The sequence below is a fragment of the Sceloporus undulatus genome, chromosome 1, assembly GCF_019175285.1.
Source record: "Sceloporus undulatus isolate JIND9_A2432 ecotype Alabama chromosome 1, SceUnd_v1.1, whole genome shotgun sequence".
NCBI lineage: Eukaryota > Metazoa > Chordata > Lepidosauria > Squamata > Phrynosomatidae > Sceloporus > Sceloporus undulatus.
In genome coordinates, this window is record NC_056522.1 from 83,672,759 (window position 1) to 83,697,485 (window position 24,727).

Sequence of the window (24,727 nt, forward strand, 5' to 3'; positions counted from 1 at the left end):
TGCAGCCTTTCAATGTTCCCCAAAACCTGCTGTCACATTGTCATAATTCTCACAAGAATGCAACAGATTTAGGGGCTATTTTTAGCATACAGGAGCCGCTGTGTTTTTTTTACAGGTCAGAGCTTTCTAATGTTAGTAATTGGATTTTTAATTAGTTCTTTCAAGTTTCTAATTTTGGAATTTCCGGCAAATAGCCAGTGTACGGACACAGTGACAAAATAAAAGGAGCAACAATTATGAACATTTTGGCCCCACTCCACTGGAATCATGGTTCACTTCCTAGTATCTTTTCTAACCCTTGAAAAGAACATAACTAAAACAGTTCAGAGTGTTCAGCCAGTTTAAAGGCTTGGTTGACCGAATGTTCAAAACCCTCTAATTGTAAAGTACGGGTACCACAAATAGTTGCCTCAAAAATAATTCCTTTAGATTATAGATGAAAAACAGGTTATTTTTTTTTAAAAAAAAATCAAAATGGGGAGGGGATTGTATGAAACAAAGCAGCTCCGACACTTCTATCAACTTGTGTTTGTTCAAATGATAATTTATTCATAGTTTTTAATATTTTCCTCCATTCCGAGAGGGCTGAGTTTCAGGCCAAGATGAGTTTTTTTCTTTTCAATGAGACCAGGGCTCCTGGTTTTAATGACATGACAATGCCTGGGAACATGAGAAGCATTTGGCATGTGCAAAGCCCTCCCCCTCCCATGCCCTCCATGCCTAATTCTGCTTCAATAGAAGAGGACTTGGCAACAAAGGGAATGTGCTCCAAGTGAACTAGAGACTATTTATTCATCAGCTGGGTACAGATGAACCACTGCTAGTTATTTGCAAATGGATGTTGGTTGTTTGTCAAAATCCAGAATGCTTACAATACTGTTTCAAGAAGAGCATATCAGGAACAAGGAAATCAAAAGCATATTTAAAATGTTGACTGAAAGACATGATAGTGTTTAACTTACTCTACAGAAGGTTGCATCAACCATCTATTCTTCATTGGAGGCACTTCTCCTGTCTGTCCTGCCATCAGGTATTAGGGGGATGGTGGCCAAAGACATAATCTTGTGAACCTTAGCACTGCAGAAGAGGAATGTCCTCTTCAGAGGAAATTACCTGATATGATTCTGATATCAGGTTGTAAACCAAAAGTTTTCCTTCTGTTATTGTTATTGTTGTTTGCGGTCAAGTCAATTTCCATTTATGAAGAGATCTCTAAGACTCTTGGTCTTCCAAAATCAGGACCATGGTTTTCTATTTATTTTGCAACTAGCATAGTACACTATCTAGCAAAAACTCAAATTATTATAGGATGGAGATGCTTTTATGAAGCTAAAGTATGCTGTGTGGTGAAGCTTTCTTCTGCAGATGCCACCAGTAGGTTCAAACAAGTATTTCCTAATCGACTGTTCTTGAAAGTAGCTTGAAACATCAGAACTGCACAATGGAGCATCTTCCAAGATTATATCATGCCAGGAAAGGACTGGTGAAGATCAACCCATGGAGGCCTTGTTTGGTCATAAAAGATTGCACAAATAAGTCCTTACTTAAGCTGTTTTGCAGAAACTGTTTGTTCTTTTCTTCCTCTTTCAGCAATGGGTTACCCTCTTGTAAAAATCAAAATGCCCCTGTCTTATCGCCAAAGTGTGTTTTATAAAAACACAGTCAAGACCAAATTGTGTTTGTATTTCTTGAAATTTAACAAAATGTGACTTTCGAAATAATTTGTGAGGGTTAAAAGCACAACCATTTCCCCTACAAAGAACAAAAGAGATGGTTTTATGTTATCTTCCATCCAACAGCCGTCTGCTCTAAAAGAAAACAGAAAACAAATAAGCAAAAAGCAATATCATTACAGGAGGAAAAAAACCAGAAACCATAGCAAAAATAAAATAAACATAAAAACATGTGTGAGTAAAAGAGCAAAAATGATAAACATCAATAGAGACATGGAAAAACAGTCCAGAAAAACAAGCCAAAATATTTTTTCCCAAAAAAAGAGGGACATTATATTCTGACTTTGTGGGTCACACCTGGATGGGTCTTTTATAGGGAATGTGTTTGTGTCATTATTAATGAATTTATCTGCAGTATTTGTTCTAAAAGAAAGGAGAAGATGACCTTCTTCTGCAGTATTTTACAGCCATGTGTTAGCCTCACAACAGCTCTGCAAAGGAAATTAGTTTATATGGCATTCCATTTTGATACATAAAATTAATGTAACTGAAATGATATGAAATCTATTTCTATGCTTCACATTATTAATAAGAAAAACTGTGGGGAAATTGGTTTATGTTCCAAGGAGTGGGGTGTCTCCTCCTGAAAAAGTAGGGGAAGGTGCCCCCCTCCTTAATTCATTAGCCACCCATGGATAGGGAAAAAACTACCCCTTCTCCAGTTGCACTTCCTGTCTTCTCCATGTTCTCCACAATGATCCCAAATGAAATCATAGGAAAACCAGGACACAAAACATTTGTATTGTATGTGCATGCATGCTACTATCTATAGCAATAGACTGGCCAGTTGAACTAATACAAAGACATGTGACAATCCTTGAGGCTAAATTGGGGGGGGGGGGGCACTGAGTCTTGATATCTTTCACATCCAAGCTTGACAACCATTTCAGCTTTCCATATGCAACCCCCAATAACTATGTAAGCAAAACTCTGGGGCTAACAGAAGCCACAGGTATACCAGCATAGGTATTTTGAATGACATTGTGCAGGGAGATATCCTGCACCTTCTAGTGCAATATCTTCAGCTTCAGCACACAGGAGCAGTTGGGTAGGAAGGGTATATGCATGGATCCATTCTTCTGATTGGACATATAGCTGAGCTTAGGTGCATTCCAGATGCCCTCAAGCACTTAGCCAAAGAAAGAGCAGTCTTACACTGGAGGCTTTTCTTCCCCTCTGAGAGAACAGGATGGCTTGACAGTAGTACCTGCAAAAGAGATCTAAGAGGCTTAGTGGACCACAGGTTGAACAAGAATAAGCAATGTGATGCAGCAGCTAAGAAATTCTAGGCTGCGTCAATAGGAGTATAGTATGTAGATCAAAGAAAGTAATAATACCACTATTCTGCTTTGGTCAGGCCTCACTTGGAATACTGTGTCCAGTTCAGGACATCACAATTCAAAATGGATGTTGAGAAGCTGGAGCATGCGAAGATGAGAGCAATCAAAATGGTGAAAAGCCTGGAAACCATGTCTTGTGAAAAGCAGCTTAGAGGACTGGGTATGTTTAGCCTGTTGTTGTTGTTGTTGTTGTTGTTGTTGTTGTTGTTATGCTTTATTTATATAGTGCTGTAAATTTACACAGTGCTGTATATACAAACAATAAAATAGATAAAGTAAACCTGCCCATGGCATACAATCTAAGAAATAATAGCTTAATACATATAAATAATCAATACAGGAAAGGGTACAATAAAGTAAAGTAGGCAACAAATTAAAAACGTCAAATAACAAATAATAGTCAGGCAATGCGTGGGAACGCTTCTCTGAACAAGAAGGTCTTCAACTCAGTTTTGAAACTGGTTACAGAAGTGATGACCCGTGCTTCTTGTGGGGGAAGGAGATTCCAGGAGTGAGGGGCAGCAAGTGAAAAAGGACAAATCCGGGACGGGGCAGTGAAAATCCTAGGCTGAGATAGCAGACCTTGACTACCAGAACGGAGGGCATGAGTGGGAAGGTGAGGAGAAAAAAGGTTAGATAAATAAGGAGGGGCCAGCCCGTGCAGGGCTTTAAAAGTCAACAACAGGAGCTTATACTGAATATGGAAGGGGAGGGGGAGCCAGTGAAGGGATGATAATAAAGGAGAGATATGGTCAGAGAGGTGGGTGGATGCAGTAATGCATGCAGCTGAATGCCAGACAGAAATTAAAGGATGGAAGTGAGAAAGAGGAAGCCCTGCTAGAAGGATGTTACAGAAATCAAGTCGCGAGAGCACTATGGCATGGACAAGAATCTTGGCAGTAGAGGCAGAGAGAAAAGGTTGGATTTTGGCAATATTGTATAAAAAGAATTTACATGTCTTAGCTATGGTCTGGAACTGGGGGATACATCTGAAGGGATGACATGTAGAAGATGGCTAGGACAAGAGCCAGTGGGTTCAATTACAAGAAAAGAGACTCCTCATTCCACCTAACCATTAGGAAGAACATCTTAATGGGTAAGAAATGTTTGTCAGTAGAATAGACTGGCTTGAAGGTGGTAGTCTCTCCAACACTGGAAGTCTTTAAAAAGAGGTTGGAGGGACATTATTCAGAGTGCTTTAGTTGTGTATTCCTGCAGGGTGAGGGGTTAGCCATGATGGATAGCCTGAACAAGAGAAGGTTAAAGACTGACATGATAGCCATGTTTAAATATTTGAAATGATGTCATACTGAAGATGGTGCAAGCTTGTTTTCTGTAGCTCCAGAGACTAGGACCTGGAACAATGGATTCAAACGACAGGAAAAGAGATTCTACCTCAACATTAGAAGGAACTTCCTGACAGTAAGAGCTGTTCAACAGTGGAACACACTCCCTTGGAGAGTAATGGAGTCTCTTTCTTTGGAGGTTTTGAAACAGAGCTGGATGACCATCTATCCAGGGTGCTTTGATTGGTGGTTGGATTGGATGGTTGTTGTGGTCTCTTCCAATGCTATGATTCTAAGAACAACCAAAAAGCATCTAGACACAGTCCTGCATCTGATCAGTGGCCAGGAGAACAGAATCATGCCTGGAAGACTGCTGGCTTCTCCTGCACACTGGTAGGAAAAGGGGGGAAAACAAGCCCCTTTTATTATGTATGCTCCACTTGTGTGCTTGGTGGATCTAGAACCAGATATGCCATGCAGGTAGGGATATTACTACTTTAAGTGTTGTAGCTCCATCCTATAGAATCCTGGGGTCTGTAATTTTACAAGGTATTTAGCCTTCTCTGCCAGAGAGTGCTACTGCCTCACAAAATAATAAATCTCAGGGTTCTGTAGGATGAAACTATGGTCATTACAGTGGTGTCAAACTGTGTTATTTCTACAGCACCCGCTGTTGAGTACAAGCTTACAGCCTTCATATATTTCCAGCTCAAATGCAGAGGAGAAGTCTGTGCACTCTGCTTTTCCACGTATTTGTGCCACCTCTGCCTTCCATGTCATCTCCTTTTGAGTATGTCTGTATTCTTTTGTTGGCTTCCTGGCTATTCCCCCCTGCAAAGGCTTTTACTGAGGCAAGCAGCTGGCCCACTTTTTTTAATGAGGCCAGGGAAATATGAGCAGGCAAGTAGAATTCCTCTGGTGAGTACTAGTTTTCCATACATTGTCTGACATTAACAAAAATAAAAAGCAACTCCTTACTGGTCTCAAGGAGCTTTAAAAAAAGTAAGAAAAAAATCTAGCTAGATTCATTTTGTCTCTGCCCACCCCACCCCACAATCATTCTGTGCCTGGGTTCACTTTCTGCAGATAGTGAATCTCTGTCAGGAAAATTCACAAAAATTTTTTAACACACATAATCTCTTTGTTAATTCATTCAAATAATTTTGAATAGGAAGGTGTAGAGAGAAAAAAATTCAAGTGATTAAAAAATTCAAAAAATACAGGTTTATCAGACCCTTAAGGACCCTACTTAACATGTATTGTTTACAAAGTCATATGTAATGGAAGAATCAGCAATATCCATGCATATTTTACATACTCAATATATAGCCTTCTCACTGGAAAGGTCTACTGCCATGCTGCCAAATGACAGAGGCTTTCAGGAATCATACTACCATCTAAGCCCCTGCTGCCTCAATACCTCATTCCATGCACAGAAGACAACTGGAAGGCAGATTAATCTTAATTCAGCACTGAAAAAATGGTTATGGCATCCTCCTCAAGAGCAGAATGCTGTAGCAGCTGGTGGCTCCCATATCAGTGGGGTGCTGAATCCACTCCATGTTTTGGATGGCTTTAAAGGAACTGTTCAAGGTGCTGAATCTGTTTGTGGATACAGTTTAGCAACTTGGAGAGCTTGGATTATAACTTTAAAATATAAAATATAATATAATATATAATTAAGCAATTTGTTATATTAAAACAGAACAACTATGTAACCAAAATAGCTCAGTGGTTAAGACACTGACTGTGATGACTGCAAGACTGGCAGGTTGGCAGTTCAAGGCTCAAGCACCATGTAACGGAGTCCCAGCTTCTGTCAACCTAGCAGTTCAAAGGCATGTAAAAGAGCAAGTAGATAAATACATACCACTTCAATGGTAAGGTAACAGTGTTCTGTGTAGTCATGCTGGCCACATGATCACAGAGTTGTCTTTGACAACGCTGGCTGCCTCAGCTTAGTAACAGAGATGAGCACACACACACACCCTACAGTCGGACAACCTTGGCAAAGGGGAATTCTTTACTTTTATGTAACTGTATGTCTGAATGACATGAGCCATTAATCATACATAGAGTTCATTTGTTGTTGTGTGCCTTCAAGTTTACTCCAATTTATGGTGGCCCTCTCCCTGAGTTTTCTTGGCAAGATTTCTTGAAAGAGTGTTGCTAGCCCAAGGCCACCCAGGAGGTTTCTCTGGCTGAGCAGGGGTTCAAACCCAGGTCTCCTGCAGTTTTAGTCTAATACTTAAAGCACTACATCATTCTGCCTTTCTGTATAGTTTATAGGTTTATGGAATCTTATGGATATAACAGTTTTATAAAATCAAAAACAGATGATCCTAAATGGCCAGCTTAAGTCATCAAGGGAGTAATGCTCACATTTTATATAAGAATGTTTTGTATTTTATGAAACTATCATCATGTTCATAATTTTATAGACTGGATGCATGATTCATTGTTATTTGTTGTTTGACAGTGATCTAGATATACATCACAGGACCTGTGTATACATTTATTAATTAATTCTAATTGATGTGTTTTTACTTTATTTTCAGCTGTTAACTGCTGAACACTATTTTTAGTAGAAAGGCAGAATATAAATTTAATCAGTCAATCAATTAGGCAAGCAACTATTTCTTTTACTTCCTGTTTGCATTGTAGTTCCAACTGCATCAACGATTTGTTATCCTGCATACCTCTTTCCCTAAATAAAAAATATAGAATTTTGTTTAACATGTTTGTTTAATGAAGAATCATAGATTCATGGAGATGGAAGGGACTGAGCCAACTGATCCTAACCCACAGTCATGCAAGAATACACTGCTAAAGCACTCCTGAAAAATCCTCATCCAACCTCTGTTTTAACCTGTGGGTAAAGAGTTCCAAAGAGGGAAAATCCACCACTTTTCAAAGGAGTCTGTTCCCCAGCCCTTATCATCAGAACATTCTTCCCAATGTTTGGGTGGGTCCTTTGTCTTGCAGTTTGAATCCATTGATTGTATCCCAGTCCCTGGAGCAAAAGAAAACCAGCTCACACCATCATCTACATGACATCCAGTCAAGTATTGAAATATGCCAACCATATCGCCTCTCAGTTTTCTCTTCTCCAAGGTAAACATACCCAGCTTCCTTAGACATTTCTCATAGGGCTTGTTTCTCAGATCTTTTACCACCTGGGTCACACTCCTCTGGATTTGTTCCAACTTGGCAATACCCATCTTGAACTATAGTGTCCAGAACTGGGCACAGAAATGAATAGTTCATATTGGTATTACAGGTTGTATTTTGGAATATGATTTCTAAAATCGACCATTTTCTGGATGGATCAGATGGCTTTGTTGTCTGTGCTACCAAGAACTAGGCAGGATTTTATACAAAAATGAGTGAATGATCAGAAGAATGTTGAAGTCAGCATATTTTTAACTGTTTATATCAATGTCTCATCTCGCATTATAGTATATTGCATTATTTTTATTTTCTTGTGATTACATGGGGTGCTGTGTATTTTTTTTTTACTTCAGTTGCCATGGCTTTTTGGCTGGGACAATAAAAATCTATTCTGAATCTGAATCATAGTCTGTTGAATATTTGCTTTGGTGTGAGACAGAAAACATGATTTCATTATTTTCAGAGTGTCATTTAAAAAAATTAAATGGATGTTCTGTTGGAAATCCTGGTTCAGGAATTTTCACTACCAGAAATAGCTGTAATTAATTTGTCTACAATCCTGTACTCACGACAGACTTTTAATGTCTATTACAGCACTGCTGTTTTTGTGCTTTCCACAATAACCAGGGTGAGTATTTAACAGAAAGATACAGGAGACATTTGGATAATGGTTACAAGTCCTTAAGAATGTAAAAATCTAAGTAGAGCTGTGCTAGATGTCCATGGCCTACCTGGTCCAGCATTTTATGCCAGCAGTGACCTACAAGATGCTTACAGAAAGTTCACCAGTAGGACCTGTGTGCAACATAACACATCATAATACTTGGTGATGAGTATACAACTGCTGACAGTGGAGGTGGCACAGTGCCACCATAAGGAGTAGCAATATCTTCCTTTCATTTTCCTGTCTGCAGCCTTTCAGCATTTCATTCATTACTCTTCTGTGAAACTGCAGTGATAAAACAGCGTTTCTTGGACGCCTTCTGTTACCATAACAGTGTTCCTAGGGCACCTTCTTCATGGAGTGTATGCATCTATCATCAGAGTTTCATAATATTCCTTCCCCCAGGTTACAAAAATCCCCTAGGCAACATAACTATGGCCCTGCTGACTGGGATTTTAGGAATTGTAGCACCAAAGAAAGGAAACACCTCCAATCTCTGTGTGCCACAATGAGAATCATGCCCTCTCCTGTCTCACACCATGTTCCCAATCCCAGCAGAGTCATCCAAGAGAGTGGAGAGATAGTCTGTGGAGGATACAATAGGGCTTAAACAGGGTGGACAAGGATTTCAGAGTAAGGGAATGAGATTTCCTCCACTGGGGTCTTCCTTGGGCTGGTGGAAATCAGCATGTGTTGTCAAGCTGCCCCCAGTGTCATCAGTTTCCCAACAAAAGCACTGGGCAGATTTTTACTTCTCCTGAAGCTTCTTCAGCTGGGAACAGGGCTCTGAACTTCCACCCCACACACCCCTGTAATATAGGAAGAGAAGGAAGAAATGTTCTCAGAATTTCTAGGAACTAGCTGGGACTCATACCATATGGTATTTTCTGATCTTCTGATTCATAAACTCTATTTTTACATGCATTTGAGGTGGGTGGGTCAATTTTTAATGCAATTTTTAATTTAACACTCTTGGACTACCTTGCACAGACCTTGGGATGTCTGTGCAAAGTCTTAACTGACACCTTGGTTCAGATGCAGATAATATCAACAGATGCTGTTCTCCTGTTGCATATTTTAAAATAAGCAGCAAGACAGTTCATTATGGAACAGAATGCTTAGGTACCTTTTAAAACTTTAAAAACTTCATTATCCAAATAAGCATCTTTATTATTCCTCTCCCACAGACCTTTTAATAAAATTTATTTTCTTACTTTACTCCAGCCAAACTTAATGTTCTGTCTGTTTTCTTCTGCCAAACTGCAAACAGAGCTATTTCCCTGTTTACTTTCAGTTTAAGTATTTGTGTTCCTTTTATGTTTAACCTTTTTTCTTTGATGACTCTCCTGGGTTTTCATGCCACTGCGCTATGTGTGTGCGTGTAAGGATGCTGCAACAGCCTTATAAAGAATTTTAATCTAGAATGATTTGTATGGGAACTTAACACCAATCTGCATATACTCATGACATGGAATATTTCCCTATAGAAGAACAATGTATAAAGCCACAGTTATTTATTCTTAGTCACTTTTGCATCCTGTATGCCTTTTATGTTGCTCATGCCATTCACACATTTGCATGAATATGTACACACACACACGCACACACACACACACACTATTTTGAGATATGTTAACCTAGATATGTACAAATGACAAAGGATATCATATCAGAAACCAAATCTATATATGAATGTGCAGGATGGGGGTGGAAATCACACATGACATTAAAAAAAATCCCTTAAACCAGAAGTCCAGTTTTTGTTGTTGTTAGTGTCATCAAGTTGCCTTTCAGTGTATGATAACCTTATGAATGAGAGACCTCCAAGTCACCCTTTTATCAACAGTCCTGCTCAGATCTTACAAATTCGGAACCATGACTCTCTTGGTTGTGTCTATCCACCTGTAAGGTCATCTTCCCCTCACCAAACACACAAAGGAGTTTATCAGACTCAAGTTTTGGACCCTGCAATTGCGCTAAGGAAATGTAAAGAACGTTGCAAAATGGCTGTTTCGCGCGATGTCTTACCACATTGCTTGCTTTTCCATCATTCCCCCGTAACATTATGTTAGCGCTACAATTGCGTGAAAGTTGCGATTTGCGTGATGTGAAACCATACATAGCGGAACTGTCTACTACACCAGCGCCTTCCATTTCTGTCGAGCATTCTGCATCAAAATCCTTGTGCATGCCTTTTGGAGGCTTTGGTGGCATCATGACCTTTGTGCTTCCGGGGGAGCGAGGGGTTTTCCCCCCCCCCCAATCTTTAGGGTCCTATTTAGCGGGAGAAGGAAAGAGCTGAAGGAAAAAGGTGAATCTGGATGCAAAGAGTGACATACCCAAAAGGGGGAAATAATGGTGGCTTTGTGGTGGGGGGGGGAGTGGAGAAAGTGATGGGGAGGAGGAGGAGGAGGAGGAGGAGGAGGAGGGAGCCGTGGGAAGAAGGGAGCCACGGAGGGCATCCTATAATGGAGCAGGAGGAGGAGGATGAAGGACCCAGGGCAGCTCAGAGGGAGGTGAGGGTTGGAAGGAAGGAAGAGGAGGAGGATTGCCCAGGGAAATAGGGCTGTGGAGAGAAGCTGGGGATGTGGGGAAATGGATGCAGCAGGAGCAGCCTCTTTTGACAATTTATGCACATGATTTTTGGGGTGCTTGCTTTCTTCTTGCTCCTGGAACTTAAGCGCCATTATTGTTGTTGTTGTTGTTATTATTATTGTTTGTGTTATATGCGGGTACTACAGTCAGAATGCCTGCGCTGCATTTCCATTTTATTCCCAACTGATTCCATGGGTCAGTTGGAACTGACAGGTCACTCTGTCTCAGCCTCAGTGGAAGGCAATGGCAAAGTGTAAGCAGGAGGAAAAAGGTCAGTTCAGGTCAGGTCAAAGGCAGGGCATGAACAGAGCTCCCATCAGGCACTTTCCTCCCTTTTTAAATAAACTATTTTTGGCAAAATGAGTGCATGTTTTGTTGTGTTTTTTCCTGAGGAATGAATATATATATATATATGTCCTTTGCAACAGTATCCCTTTGCTGGAAGATAGCTAATGAAAGGGAAAGGGAACAATGACAGGGCACTTTTTTCCTTGGAGAATCCATGCTAAAATGCGAATGTTACAATCGAATGTTACGTTTGTTGCTGTTGACAATTAGGCAATTGGCAAAACGATACATGCTTTTGCAAGGAATGCAGGGATAGCTCTGAATTGCTTTTAAAGTCATAAAAGAATGCATGACAATTGCATCCTTTTCTGGCATTTACGAGGTGATGAATTTATTATTATTATTATTATTATTATTATTATTACATGTGCAAGATGCATTCTGGGGTGGCACTTACAGCCTCCTAGGTGTCCATGCAGGACAGAGGAATGGGGCTGGGATGGATGACCCCTAGGGGACCCTTGCATTTGCAGCCTCTCAGGTGTCCATGCAGGACAGAGGAATGGGGCTGGGATGGATGACCCCTAGGGGCCCCTTGCATTTGCAGCCTCCCAGGTGTCCATGCAGGATAGAGGAATGGGGCTGGGATGGATGACCCCTAGGGCCCCTTTCATTTACAGCCTCCTAGGTGTCCATGCAGGACAGAGGAATGGGGCTGGGATGGATGACCCCTAGGGGCCCCTATCATTTACAGCCTCCTAGGTGTTCGTGCAGGACAGAGGAATGGGGCAGCCTCCTTAGTGTCCATGCTGGAAAGAGGAATGGGGCTGGAATGGATGACCCCTGGGGGTTCCTTACATTGGAAGCCTCCTAGGTGTTCATGCAAGACAGAGCCACCCCCCTCCCCGGGGGTTGTCTTGGAAAAGGAAGGCCACTGGAAGGAAATGGGGTCAAAAAGCAGCCCAGCATCATGGGAACTTTGCAATCAGTAACTTTAGCGTTGCGTCACGCTGCTGCCTACCACACCAAACCATTTCGCAACACATTTCGCAAGATAACAGGAGACCATGGCCTGGCTTCCACTTTTGCCCGCAATGCTCAAAAAGGGGAGGAATGACGCTTAAACTACGGGAGTGTTGCGCAACGGGCTCCTATAGAAATGAATGGCACCTGGAAGAACATCGTGCTATCATGTTATTGCGCAACATTGGTGACGCTAACGTTGCGCGATAGGCAGGAAAAATCGCCAAAAACTCGTGTCTGATAAACTCCAAACACACACACACACACACTGCTTTCTTTGTTGTTGTTCTGTGCCTTCTCATCATTTCCAATTTATGACAACACTAAGGTGAACCTATCACAGGGTTTTCTTGGCAAGTTTCTTCAGAAAGGGCTTGGCATTGCCATCCTCTGAAGCTGAGAGAGTATGCCTTGCCTAAGGTCACCCAATGGGTTTTCATGGCTGAGCCTGGACTCAAACCCTGGTCTCCGTTTTCTCTGGATTCAGACTGTTTTCCCTCATCCAGCCCATTACTGACTCCAAGCAGGCATTTAGAGGAGAGATGCCATCCCTAGTCACTGCATCAGTCGGAGACACAGAGAAGCATATTTGAGTGTCATCAGCGTATTGATAACACCGCGCCCTGTATCTCCGGATGATCTCTCCCAGCGGTTTCATGTAAATGTTAAATAGCATGGGGGACAAAATGGCTCCTTGAGGGACACCAGATGTGAGTTCCCTCCTATCGGAGCAAGAGTCCCCCAGGTGCACCATCTGGAATCTACCCGAGAGGTAGGAACAGAACCACTGGAGCACAGGGCCCCCAATACCCAATTCCCTCAGGCGTTCCCGAAGGATACCATGGTTTATGGTATCGAAAGCTGCTGAGATGTCCAAAAGCACTAACAGGGAAATGCTTCCCCTGTCCATGCCCAGACGGAGATCATCAACTAAGGCGACCATGGCAGTCTCAACTCCATAGCCCGCCCGGAAGCCAGTTTGAAATGGGTCTAGAAAATCCATTTCATCCAAGATTGCTTGAAGCTGGAAAGCAACTGCTCTCTCGATCACCTTCCCCAAAAAAGGCAACAACGAGACGGTTCGATAGTTATTGCTAATCAGGGGGTCTAAGGAGGGCTTTTTTTAGCAGAGGTCTAACTACTAATAACTAATAAAGACTTTCATGTCAGCTTTTCCCATGGGTCTTCTTCATGTTGACCTCAGCTTCTCAATGAACAGGTTAGGAAGACCACATATTCAAACCCACCAGGCCATATCATGTGGTTCCACAGTGCTTTCAGCATGATGAGCATGTATACCTTTCACAGTCTGAAAGGGAAACTGCCATTGTAGAAAATCTGTGTGCTTCTTAGTCCTTTGATCACCCAGAAGATGATCAGCAAGGTCATTAGAATGACATTTCAAACCCCCTTCTGTTCTTCTATCTTGGCCACTTTACAGAGAGACACTTGATGTGCCAAGGGGGCCTAGGTTCTTGTTATAGGAACTTCAGAGCTTTGTCAAGAGTAAAATCAGAGCTTTGAAGTGGTATTTTTTAATACAACACTTGGTGACCATGCTAGTAAAAAAATTCTGGCGCTATACAGAGTTATAGGGAACAGTTTTGTTAAAATTTTATTGACTGCCAGTTTGTTTCTGGGCACAATTTAAAAGTGCTGGGTTTCACCTAGAAAGTCACATATAGCTTAGATCCACACTAAAACAGACTGTTTTTCTGTATTAGCTTACTTAAAATCTTCAGGGAAGGCTTTCTCTCAGTCCCATCACTCTCACAGGCCCATTTGATAAGGATATGTAAGAGGGCCTACTTGGCTGTGGAATCCCCTTGCCCCCAAAAAACTAAGCTGGCCCAAATGAATGGCATCACTGTGGCTGGCATCACCCCCCCCCCAATGCCGCTCCTTTTAAAGCTGAAAAAAGGCGGCTTTTCCGGTGCTGCCATGGCTTTGAGGTGCTCCTGTGGATTGAGGTGTATAAATGCTGCACCATCAGAGCACTGCAAAGCTGCCCGCTGTGTGGTTGGGTGGATGGGTGGGTGGCATGACGCTGGCTTGGGGGTGGCATCGGAGCCTGCGGCGTCTAAACATTGCGCTCAGACACCACCCCCAAGCTGGCGCAAAGGGGCGGTCCATTTTGCCCCTAAGTCTACTTCCTGTTCAAATTCATCTGAGAAAGTAGGCTTTAGTCTACGAAAGCTCGTGCTGTCAACTTCTTTCTTTCAGTTAGGACTTTCACATGGAGGAAAATAAGAGGAAAAGCAGGGGTTTAAATGGATATTATCCCATGAAAATCACATGATCGCAGTGAAGATTTTCACACACATTGTGATTAAAGAGGACTTACCCTAGCAATAACCAGCAACAAATCATTCACATGGATTTATACTGGAAAATGTCTGTTTAAACCCCCGCTTTTCCCTGATTTCCCCCATGTGATAAAGTCCTAAAGGTGCTACAAGATCTCTCTACATATAGCAGACCTGCACAACTTGACAGTAGGTAGGGGCCAAAGTTAAAATAGGCCAAACTTCCTTGGGCCGCAGAAGTTTAATTAGGGTTTAATTAAATATCAATTAATAATATTAATTAATACTAATTAATATTAATTCCATCCTCCTTCTTATTTGCCTGGCCCTCTCCTCAGGAAAAAGCCAAGTGGCAGAGGAGCCTTGCCCATCCTCCTCCTCCTGCCAGGCTTCTTCTTGGGAGAAGGCCGAGTGTTGGAAGAGCCTTAAGGGGTGAACATTTGCTGCTCTTTCTCCTCCTCCTTCACCTGTCTTTCTCTCTGGGAGAAAGGCAAACAGTGGAGTAGCCTTGCAGGATGAGCGCTTGTCCTTTCTTCTCCTTCTTTACAGAGCCCTCTCCTCAGTAGGAGAAAGAGTGGTGGAGGAGCATTGATGCCATTTCACATCCTTATGGGCCTAACACAACAGAGGCTTTCACTGAAACTATGGACGTTATCAGACAAGGGAAATTGGAAGTATAATCCAATGGCAATCCGAACGCAATCATGGGTTTCACTTTATTGCGTGAGAGGTGATCACATGCAATTTCAGGCAATGGCAAGCTATTTTCGGGCAATGGGAAGTCAGTTTGAATGCAATTTGAATTCATGTAAATTCTGGCCCCACTTTCTTTTCATTTGAAATTAAGAGAAATTCCTCCCATGTGATAAACTCCTATATTGTACTGTACTGCCTGCACTGCAGCCACTCACTATCAAACCATAAGGTTGCGAGTTCAAACCTGCAAAAGGGCTCAAGCTCGACTCAGGTTTGCATCCTTCTGAGGAGGTTGCTAAAATGAGGACCCAGATCGTTGGGGGCAATTTGCTCACTCTTTGTAAACTGCTTAGGGATAGGGAGTGCTTAAGTGTACTGATAAGCAATACAGAAATCTACTTGCTATTGCTATTGCTGCATCCCTCCCGCCCTTTCTCCCCAATGAAAGCCAGCCAATCAGGAGCAGGTGGCTGTCTTCTCCCTCCCTCCCTGAGCATCCCTCGCTCTGTCTGTCAGAGGCAGGGCCCGCCCCTCACCTGGCCGCCAGAGGGACCCCACGCGCCCCCCGCCTGTTGCGCACGTGGCCCCGCAATCCCTCCCTTCCCTCCCTCCCTCCCTCGCCAAGGAGGGCTGCTGCTGCTGCTGCTGCCTCCTCCTCCTCCTCCCCTCAGGGGCTGATGCCAAGCAGATGCTGCCCAGACCCCCCTCCTCCTCCTGGGAGTCTCCCCGGGCAGCAGGGGGCCTGGAGTGGGCACAGGTGGTGGCACCAAGGGGAGGAGATGGCCTCCTCGCCGCCAAGGCACCGCCACGGGGAGGGCGCTCAAGAAATCGATGGAGGGAACATAACCACCGCAAGGCAAAGGGAAATGCAAAGGCTCCCTCGTCCTGACGTTCAAGAGGGGAGGACATTGCCCGCTAGAAGCTAGCAACATATCAATGGGAATGTAAATGCTCCCTCGTCCTGCTCCAAAGGGAGGACGTCCAAGAGGGGACGGACATACAGCAAAAATGGAGGGCATTCCCCACTCGAAGCTAGAAACACTTCTGTAAATGGGAATGCAAATGCTCCTTAGTCCCGCTTCAAAGGGAGGACATTCGTCCCAAATGGAGGGCGCTCCCCACTCGGAGCTAGAAACGCTGGTATAAACGTCCATGCAGGCTCCTTAGTCCTGCTGCAAATGGAGGACGTTTTGGGGAGAGAAAGAGGTTGGAAGGGAAGGCAGGTGCTGGAGAACGGAGCCTGCTCTTCTCCGCAGAGAGAGACTCTCAAATGGAGGACCTTCAAGAAAAACGGGGGGGGGGGCATGACCAAAGAAAGGCTCTGAACCCTGGTGGGCCTCCCTGCTCCTTCCTCCTGCTCCAAACGGAGGACGCGGGGGGTGGGGAAAGGAGGACCCAGCCCAGTCCCCCTCCCTTTGCCTTGGAGCCTTGGTGAGTCAGGCTTGGAAAAAGCGGGGAAACTCCAGCTGCTCCGCCGGGGCCAGCGCTGCTCCGGAGACGCATGCGCAGCGGCCTCCCTCCCCTCGCTCCCTCCCTCCTTCCCTCGCTTTCCCCCTCTCTTCCCTTCCTTCCTTCCTTCCTTCCCTCCCTCCCTCCTTCCTTCCCTCGCTCTCTGGGTGCTGAAGTTGGGCGGATGGCAGGGAAGCAGCTCCGCTAAGGGACCAGCAGCCTTGCTTGGCTTCGCTCCCGGCGGGGATCCTCCAAGAAGCGCCCAGAGACAGCCAGGCGCGGCCGGTAAGGCTCATCACCCCCCCTTTCTTTTCTTTCTATCCTTCTTTATTATTGTTGTTGTGGTTATTGTTATTTGCCCCCTTCCCCTTTCGCATCTCCTCCAACCTCAGCCTCGGACAGGAAAATGTCTGCTGGGAAGAAATCAGAGGCAGATGGATGGAGGAGAAGGCAGAAGATGGACGAGGGAAGGAAGGGAGAAGGAGAGGCGGAGAGAGGGATGGGGAAGCCAAGGGCGAGGGAGGCAGGCAGGCAGGGCGGGGCTGGGGGAGACCCCCCCCCCGGGAGCCCTGGGCCCCAGCCCCGGGGAGGAGGGGGATGCCGCTGCTTCCCTTCAGGGATGGAGAGGAAAGGCAAAGGGAGGAGAGGAGGCTTGGAGGGGCCCTGGCTTCCCCACCGCTCCATGCCCAGGGAGTGTGTGTGTTGTGTGCTGTGTGTGTGTGTCCCCCGGGTTCCTCCGCCAGAGCGATGCTGGAGGGCGGGGGAGCCAAAGATGCCAAACTCTTCCAGGCAGGAGAGGCAGAAGAAGGGCTCTCTCTCTGTAGAAGGAGGGAGGGGGGGGTATTGCCTGACTGAGATGGAAGAGGAAGGCAGGCCGATGCCCAGAGGGAAACCCCCCCTCCCCAAATGGCCTTTGAGAGAGAGAGACGAGGAGGGCACCCACAATGCCCGGGAGGAAACACACACACACACTCTGAAATGGCCCTTGGGAGAGATGAGTGGGGCACACATATGTCCAGGACGAAAGAACAGCCCCCCCCACACACACACACACACGAAAATGGCCCTTCACAGAGGTGAGGGCACCCAGAATATGCCCAGGAGGAAACAATGTACACACATACACACACTGAAATGGCCCTTGAGAGAGTTAAGGAGGGCACAAAATGCCCATTAGGAAATAAACTCCCCAAAATGGCCCTTCACAGCAACGAAGAGGGCATATAGATATCCAAGAGGAAATAAACCCTCCCAAATGGCCCTTGAGAGAGGTGAGGAGGGCACATAGATGTCCAGGAGGAAGTCCAGCCCCCTTGAAATGGCCCCTGACTCTGAGAGAGGTGAGGAGAAAGGGCTTCCCTCTCTCTCCTTTTCCTTCCTTCTCTGCTGGGCTTCTTCTCACCCACCAACCTCGTCCCTTATTCCAGATGATGGCAAGCGGCCTCCCTGCAGCCTGCTGGATTTTCACTTGTTTCTTTCCCAAGCCCTCCCTCATGAAATGTTGCCTTCTTGGGCAGCAGCCCTTTTGACAAAGGCGAGGGATGTCAGGTGGGCGCCAGGGAAAGCAGCCTCCCCTGTGGCTGTAGCCACACTTCAGGAATCATCCATTCTGGGCCCACTTTGACTGCCTGAAGTATGGATGCAGCTTGGGAGCCACACATGAGGAGGGGGTTTGAGGGGGGGGGCATTCCCCTTGCCTTTCTGAGGGGGAGCCAAGGATGCATTTCCCTCCCCAAGCTGCTCTCCTTGGATTCTGCAGTATCAGCTGGACATCTGGGTTTGGCTTGGGTTTTTGCCCTGGTGCTTCTTGTACTTTGCAAATTGTTGAGGTTGGAGGAAAAAGAAAGAGTGGCAAAGGGAGAAAACTGACAGCTAGGAAGTGAGCCAAGAGAGCATCTGCCTGCCTTCCTGGGATGGAAGGACAGCAAAGTGTAAAATGACTAGCCAGGTAGCTGCCCAATCAGCTGCAGTTCATCCTAAATTGCGACTGAGCAACAGAAGGAGGGAAACCTTCCGTTTTCTCCTTTCTGGCAGAATTGCTGACTATTAGCAGATGAGAGCCAGCATGGCCTGGTGGTTTGAGTTTTGGACTAAGACTCTGGAGACCAGGGTATAGAGTTCCCATAGATCGAAAGGACGTGAAGGCACATAACAACAGCAACAAAGTTATTGACAGGTATATTTGGGGATAGCTGCTTTTGATGGAAGGGATCATCCTTGAGGTGTCTGTTCTGTCTCCATCTTCCCTTCCAGAAAAGAATAAGGCCTGATGGAGAATCAACACTCCTTTCTGTATAGAAGTATCTGCTTAGCTTCTGTATTCCTTTCCCATGTCTGATCTTCTGGTTCTGTGGGTCATTTTAGGCCACTGATTATTTAGGCAGAACCACTACTTTTGCAATTTTATAAATTGGAATGAAATGCCTGTTGTTGTTTTTTAAGACAAAAAAAAATGGCATTTCATAATAATCAAATGAGTTGCAAACTTATCTTCTTAGTTTCCCTTATGGCACTATTTTAAATTAATGTCTCAGGGAAGTCTCCACAGGGTATTAAGCCCTTCTCCCACACACAAAAATTGCCTGTTAAACCCAATTTTGAGTTTGTCAGTAATATGCATGGCAAAATCCCTAACAATGGTTGTTTCTGGATTTGCCCCTGGCAAATATCTAGTCTGCTCAGAAATTTTTTATTCATTTTAATAACTGTACTGCTATGTATTCTCCGTGTATAATCCACCCCATATACATTAAAATGGAATTTAGTAGAAAATTGTTGCCATAAGGTTGTGATTACAGCATTCTTTCTTACCTAAGTTTTACATTGCTTCTGTTTCCCAACCTCATTTTTCTTATCATTTTTAGCAACGTCCTTATGCTTAGAATTCAAAAATATAGCTGTGTTAGTCTATAGAATCAGTACTTAAGAGAGATCTTGTACAGTCGGCCCTTCTTATACATGGATTTGTTATACACGGATTCAAGCATACACGGTTTAAAAATGTTTTTTAAAAGTATAAATTTCAAATATCAAACCTTGATTTTCCATTTTTTATAAGGGACACCATTTTGCTATGTCATTATATTTAATGGGACTTGAGCATCCATGGATTTTGTTATCCACAGGGGATCTTGGAACCAAACTCCAGCATATAACAAGAGTCCATTGTACCACCTTTGAGACTAACTAAAAGAAAAAAATTGGCAGCATGAGCTTTTGTAGACTTCATTCTACTTCCTCAGATGCATTTGGTGGACCATACTGCCAATTCCTTTCTTTCCGTTAGGGGATTGACAGACCACTCCTTTGGAGTGGCATCCTGCTGCCCTTTTCAGCACCAGATTGGGACCACAGCAACCGCACAACATGACCCCAATCCGGACTTTGCTGGCGCTGAATGCCGCTCCCTTTAGTGCAGGCAAAAAGGTATGTTTGCTGTCGTGGCAGTGGCTTTTTGGCACTCTTTTGGCACACCTTGTTTAAACGCTGTTCCAACAGAGTGCCATGATACCCCCCCGCTGTGTGTTTGGCGTGCAGCGTGATGCTGGCGTAGGGGTGGCAGGGTATACACCACACTCCATGCCAGTGTATAATGCCGGTCAGTTTAGCCTCTTAGTCTCAAAGGCCCTGCAAGATCCTTATGCTTATTTACTCAGAAGTAAGCCTCTTAGTGTTCAGTGAAATTTATTTCACACTATGTGTGCAGACAAATGCAGCCTGAATTCTGGACTTGAAAACTAATGTCTTCTCCTGTAGTTACTGTCAAAAGAAAGAAAGAGGAAAGAGAAAGCCTTGATCTTAGCGAGGAGTTACACTTAAATTATTAGACATAGAATTCCCAGCTTAATTTCAACAACAGCAACAAGAGTAACAACAAGGGCCTAAATCTAATTGCTAGTCCCAATTACAGTATAATCAACAAGACATATATATGTGTTGACATACCAATCAGCAATTGATTTCAGTGGGTTTACTCTAGGTCAGATTAGCAATTAGATTTAGGCCTTTAAATATCCAAATATTTCTATTGTCCAAGATTATTTTATGGCAGTTCCCAGCACCAGCTATGACATTTATTCTATCCTGTTTGGATTTCATTTCAAATCTGTATGGAGCCACAATAGTTAAAGCAATGTCAAACTTCTTTAATTCTGCAGTGTGACAGTAGCCATGGTTGGGCAAGCTATGCTAGTCCAGCAGTGACAAAAATGTGCTCTACATGTTCAGAGGTAAACTTATATCAAATCCTGGTTCTGAAAATAGGTTTGGAACTGAATCTTCCTGAGGCCAGTCTCACACTAAACCCTGTCCTTCTCAATCAAAATGCCATGAGTGTCAGGAGACAGTGAAAATTCAAGCAAAATGATTTTCTTGTTCACTCTCATCAGCCTGCTCACAAGTTCTTTCTGGTTTCTGCATCTTGTGTCCTTCAGTGCAGAATATATACAGTGAACTCTTCAAACTGCCTTGAAAACTTTGTTGAAAGAAATTATATAAAAATCTTAATGCATAAAAATACTTTTAAATGCATCATATTAGAGAGAGACATTTTCACAGTCCTAGGAACCAATTTTGTTATAGGTAGTCAATGGGGAACAGACTAATAATAAATTAAATGTACTTTCTTGCCTATTTTAATTTTTGCATGATTGACAGATTTAATCACTAACAGATTCATGGTACAAGCATGTGAATTCTCTGATATCTCAATACCAATACTAGATGCTAAATAAGCATGAAGAGATGACTTGGCCGCATTTCTCTTTACTGGGAACAAGCAACTCTTGAACAGAATATAATTCTGTTTTTAAATAATTCTCAATGCACTCTCTCTTTTGTGCTCTTTCTCTTTCTAAATATGTATATATTGTATGTATGGTGAACACACAGTTCTGAATAATGGATTACATATTTGTGTCATCAACCAAAAATGCTCTCTAAACATTTTTAGCCAGTCCAGCTTTGTTGTTGGGGGGGGGGGGGGTTCATCAGGTTCCAAAGCTGCTTTCTGTGACCCTGGTATCTGGTTTACAGACCAGACCATACTTCTAACTATAAGAGAAGACAGGGAAGAACAGTAGGAAAGAAAATGACCAACTGTTTACTCCTTCCTGGTGTGTGTTTGTGTGTGTGTGTGTGTGTCTTCAAGTTGCCTGCCAGCATATGGTGATCCCATGAGTAGAGGGCAGTTGTTAGAACCCAATTCCCATTTCTTCTTGGTTGGAACCCTGGACTTGGGAAGTTATAAGCAAGTTACTTTGTCCTGCTTAAGTTTTGGCTAATGAAGATGGCTTTCTCCAGGGACTGCTAGAATTCCAACAGGAAGAGCTAAGCAGTATGTCAGCAAAAAGGCCAAAGTCCTGTCTTCAAAGTCTCTTGGTATATTCTGCCTTTGAGACTGGGATACATTTGAAGAAATGGGAAACAGAGGAGCAAGCAGCAAAAGATATTATCAAGACAGCAATATCTAGAATATCAGAGTGGTTCAGCAATAGAACCAATTGCCTAGAGGGGTGGTGAGGTTTCCTTCTCTGGATGTCTTCAAAAAGAGGCTAAACAGCTACCTGTTGGGGATTTTCTATCCAGAGATTCTGCACTGAACAGAGGGCTGCACCTGATAGCTCATAGGGCCCCTTCTGATTCTGTGAGTCAGTGGACTTTATCAGACCGGTAAAAAAGACGTGAAGATCATCACACAGTGCTGCACGATGTCATGATTACCCCTTGAATTAAGAAGCATTCTAGCACCGCTTTTTATTCACTGGAAAATCCATGAATAAAAAGCGATGCTACAATCCTTCTTTATTCACAGGATAATTGTGTGATAATCGTGATGTTGTGTGATAATCTTGGGTTGTTGCGCGATATTGATGGGAGCATATTGCTATGCTCCTGTCTTTTTTGCCAGTCTGATAAAGTCCTATGATTTGATGATACGTGAAGAAGATTCAGGAACCTTGTATTTCAAAAATAGTAGTCTGAAATGTCCTTGGTCTGCTTAGTGCCTTGGTTATCTCCATTCTAGACTGGGGTGTTCTAGAGACCTCTAACTTTGAATGTGGGACCAATTAGGATGGTCTGCCCTAGAAAGCTGATTGATCCAAATGGTATTCTGATGGCTTTGGGGGATTTTCTTTTTATTTCAGCAGGTGATTTTGTCAAAGTCCTGTTGATCTCTGGAATGAGAAAATTGCTAGTGGTAATTTTGTGCCATCATTGTTATCTGCAAGGAGCCATCTGGCAGAACTGTTTGAAGTGGTCATAGGTATATTACATTCTGACCAGCAAAAAGCCCATTGTAAAAAATTTGCACTACATTTTGCAAAAAGCACTCAGATCTGCTCCACGTTGGACTCAACAGTTGATACAATTCAAGTAAATGCAACTTAGATTTGTGCTTGCCCAACAGTAATGGATTATTTTCAATTTGTGTAGCCCAAGAATGTGGACAGGATCCTTTGAGAAGGTAGAGCCACTGCATGTGTTCTAAATTCTTACCCTTCTTGGGTCAGAAATGGAGGAGGAATGGATTGGTCACTGCATAAAGGAGTCTACCAGCTTAAAGGAGTCAGTTGTTAGGACTTGGTTAAAAGGGCTTCCTAGAACAAGTATCCAAAGTCCCATGGTGAAGTGGAGGTATTAGAATGTCTGGTAGCCTCTGCGCTCCAGCAGGTCCTGAGTTAATCTGATTGTCTTGATCCATTTCAATCTGGTTTTAAGCCTCGTTTGTGGCACAGAGATGGCTTTGGTTGCCTTGGAAGGGTGGTTGCATACACTGCAACATTTCACAGGTGAAAAAATGAGATGTATGTCATTAAACAACATCAAGTGTGATCAAGATGGCAAAAGGTATTAACAAGGAAAAATACACCAGCTAGGAGAGGCTAAAGCAATTTGCTTTTGCCTAAGCCTACTGGGAAGAGCAAGATTGCACCTTGCATCTCCTCTTCCCACTGCTGTGTTAGCTGAGTGTGAACTACTTTTACACTTTGAGCTCATTTCATAACAATGCAAGTAAGTTGGGGATAAAAGGGGAAAGTGGAAGAAATAATAATAATAATAATAATAATAATAATAATAGATTTATTTCTAGCCCGCCCAATCACGAAGAATCTGGGCGGGTTACAACAATAAAATACAACAAATTACAATAGAGTTAAAAAATCAAAGCCTAGACCAACCACCACCCCCATTCCCAGTACTAAAACAGAATTAAACAGTAATAATATTAAAACATTAAAAACATTAAAAACATTGAACAAACAAAAAATAGGCAGAAACATTGCTGGGGGAAAATAGACAGATGAGGGGACAAATATCTCTATATCTGGGGAGGGTAACTAAGTTGGAAAGGCCTGCCGGAAGAGATCCGTCTTGAGCGCTTTCTTGAAAGCTGCCAGAGTGGAAATAGAGAGAGAGAGACATTTGCAAAAGCCGCTGAAAAAAGTGGGATGACAAGAATAATTCGGATTGTTCCTAACAATCAAGACAGTTAGAAGGTATGTGGTTGTTAGATTTTTCTCATAGCTAAACATAGGCCTGTTACAGACAGCCAAAATAAAGCTGCTTCGAGTCACAGTGGAGGTATGGTGTTTCAATGATGCATGCGTCCTAAGAGTCCAGAAGCCGCATCAAAGCCACACTCCAGACTGGAGCATGGCTTTGCTGTGGCTTCTGGACTTTTAGGACGCATGCATCATTGAAACACCATACCTCCACTGTGACTCGAAGCAGCTTTATTTTGGCTGTCTGTAACAGGCCACTATATCCTATATAATGGACAGCCCAAAAGACAAACAAACGGGTCCTAGAATAGATCAAGCCAGAAACCTCCTTGGAAGAAGCCAAGATGACCAAACCGAGGCTGTCACACTTCGGGCACATCATGAGAAGGAAGGACTCATTGGAAAAGACAATAATCCTGGGAAAGGTGGAGGGAAGAGAGGGAGGAGACATGCCAGATGGATGATGAACTCCATTAAGGAGATCAGTATGGATTTTATGGGGCTGCAGGAATAAAGCAGAGCAGTGGAGGACAGGGGGTCTTGGAGATGTCTCATCCATAGGGTCGCCATGAGTCGAGATCAACTCAAAGACAGCCAACAACAAATACTATATCTCTTCTGTGGCGTCACTCGGGTTGGTGTCCAAATCCTTCCTCCAACCCACTCTCTGT

The 24,727-nt window shown here is 43.5% G+C and overlaps 1 protein-coding gene across 3 annotated transcripts in view; it reads left to right on the forward strand.

Moving 5' to 3' along the window:
• Nucleotides 1-16,669: 16,669 nt before the first annotated feature.
• Nucleotides 16,670-24,727, forward strand: part of RGS17 (regulator of G protein signaling 17) — a 94,351-nt gene continuing 86,293 nt past the window's right edge. For all 3 annotated transcript variants that reach the window (XM_042445967.1, XM_042445969.1, XM_042445971.1), the window contains exon 1: nt 16,670-16,836. The gene's annotated coding sequence lies outside the window, so the exon portion shown is untranslated. The remainder of the gene's footprint in view (nt 16,837-24,727) is intronic.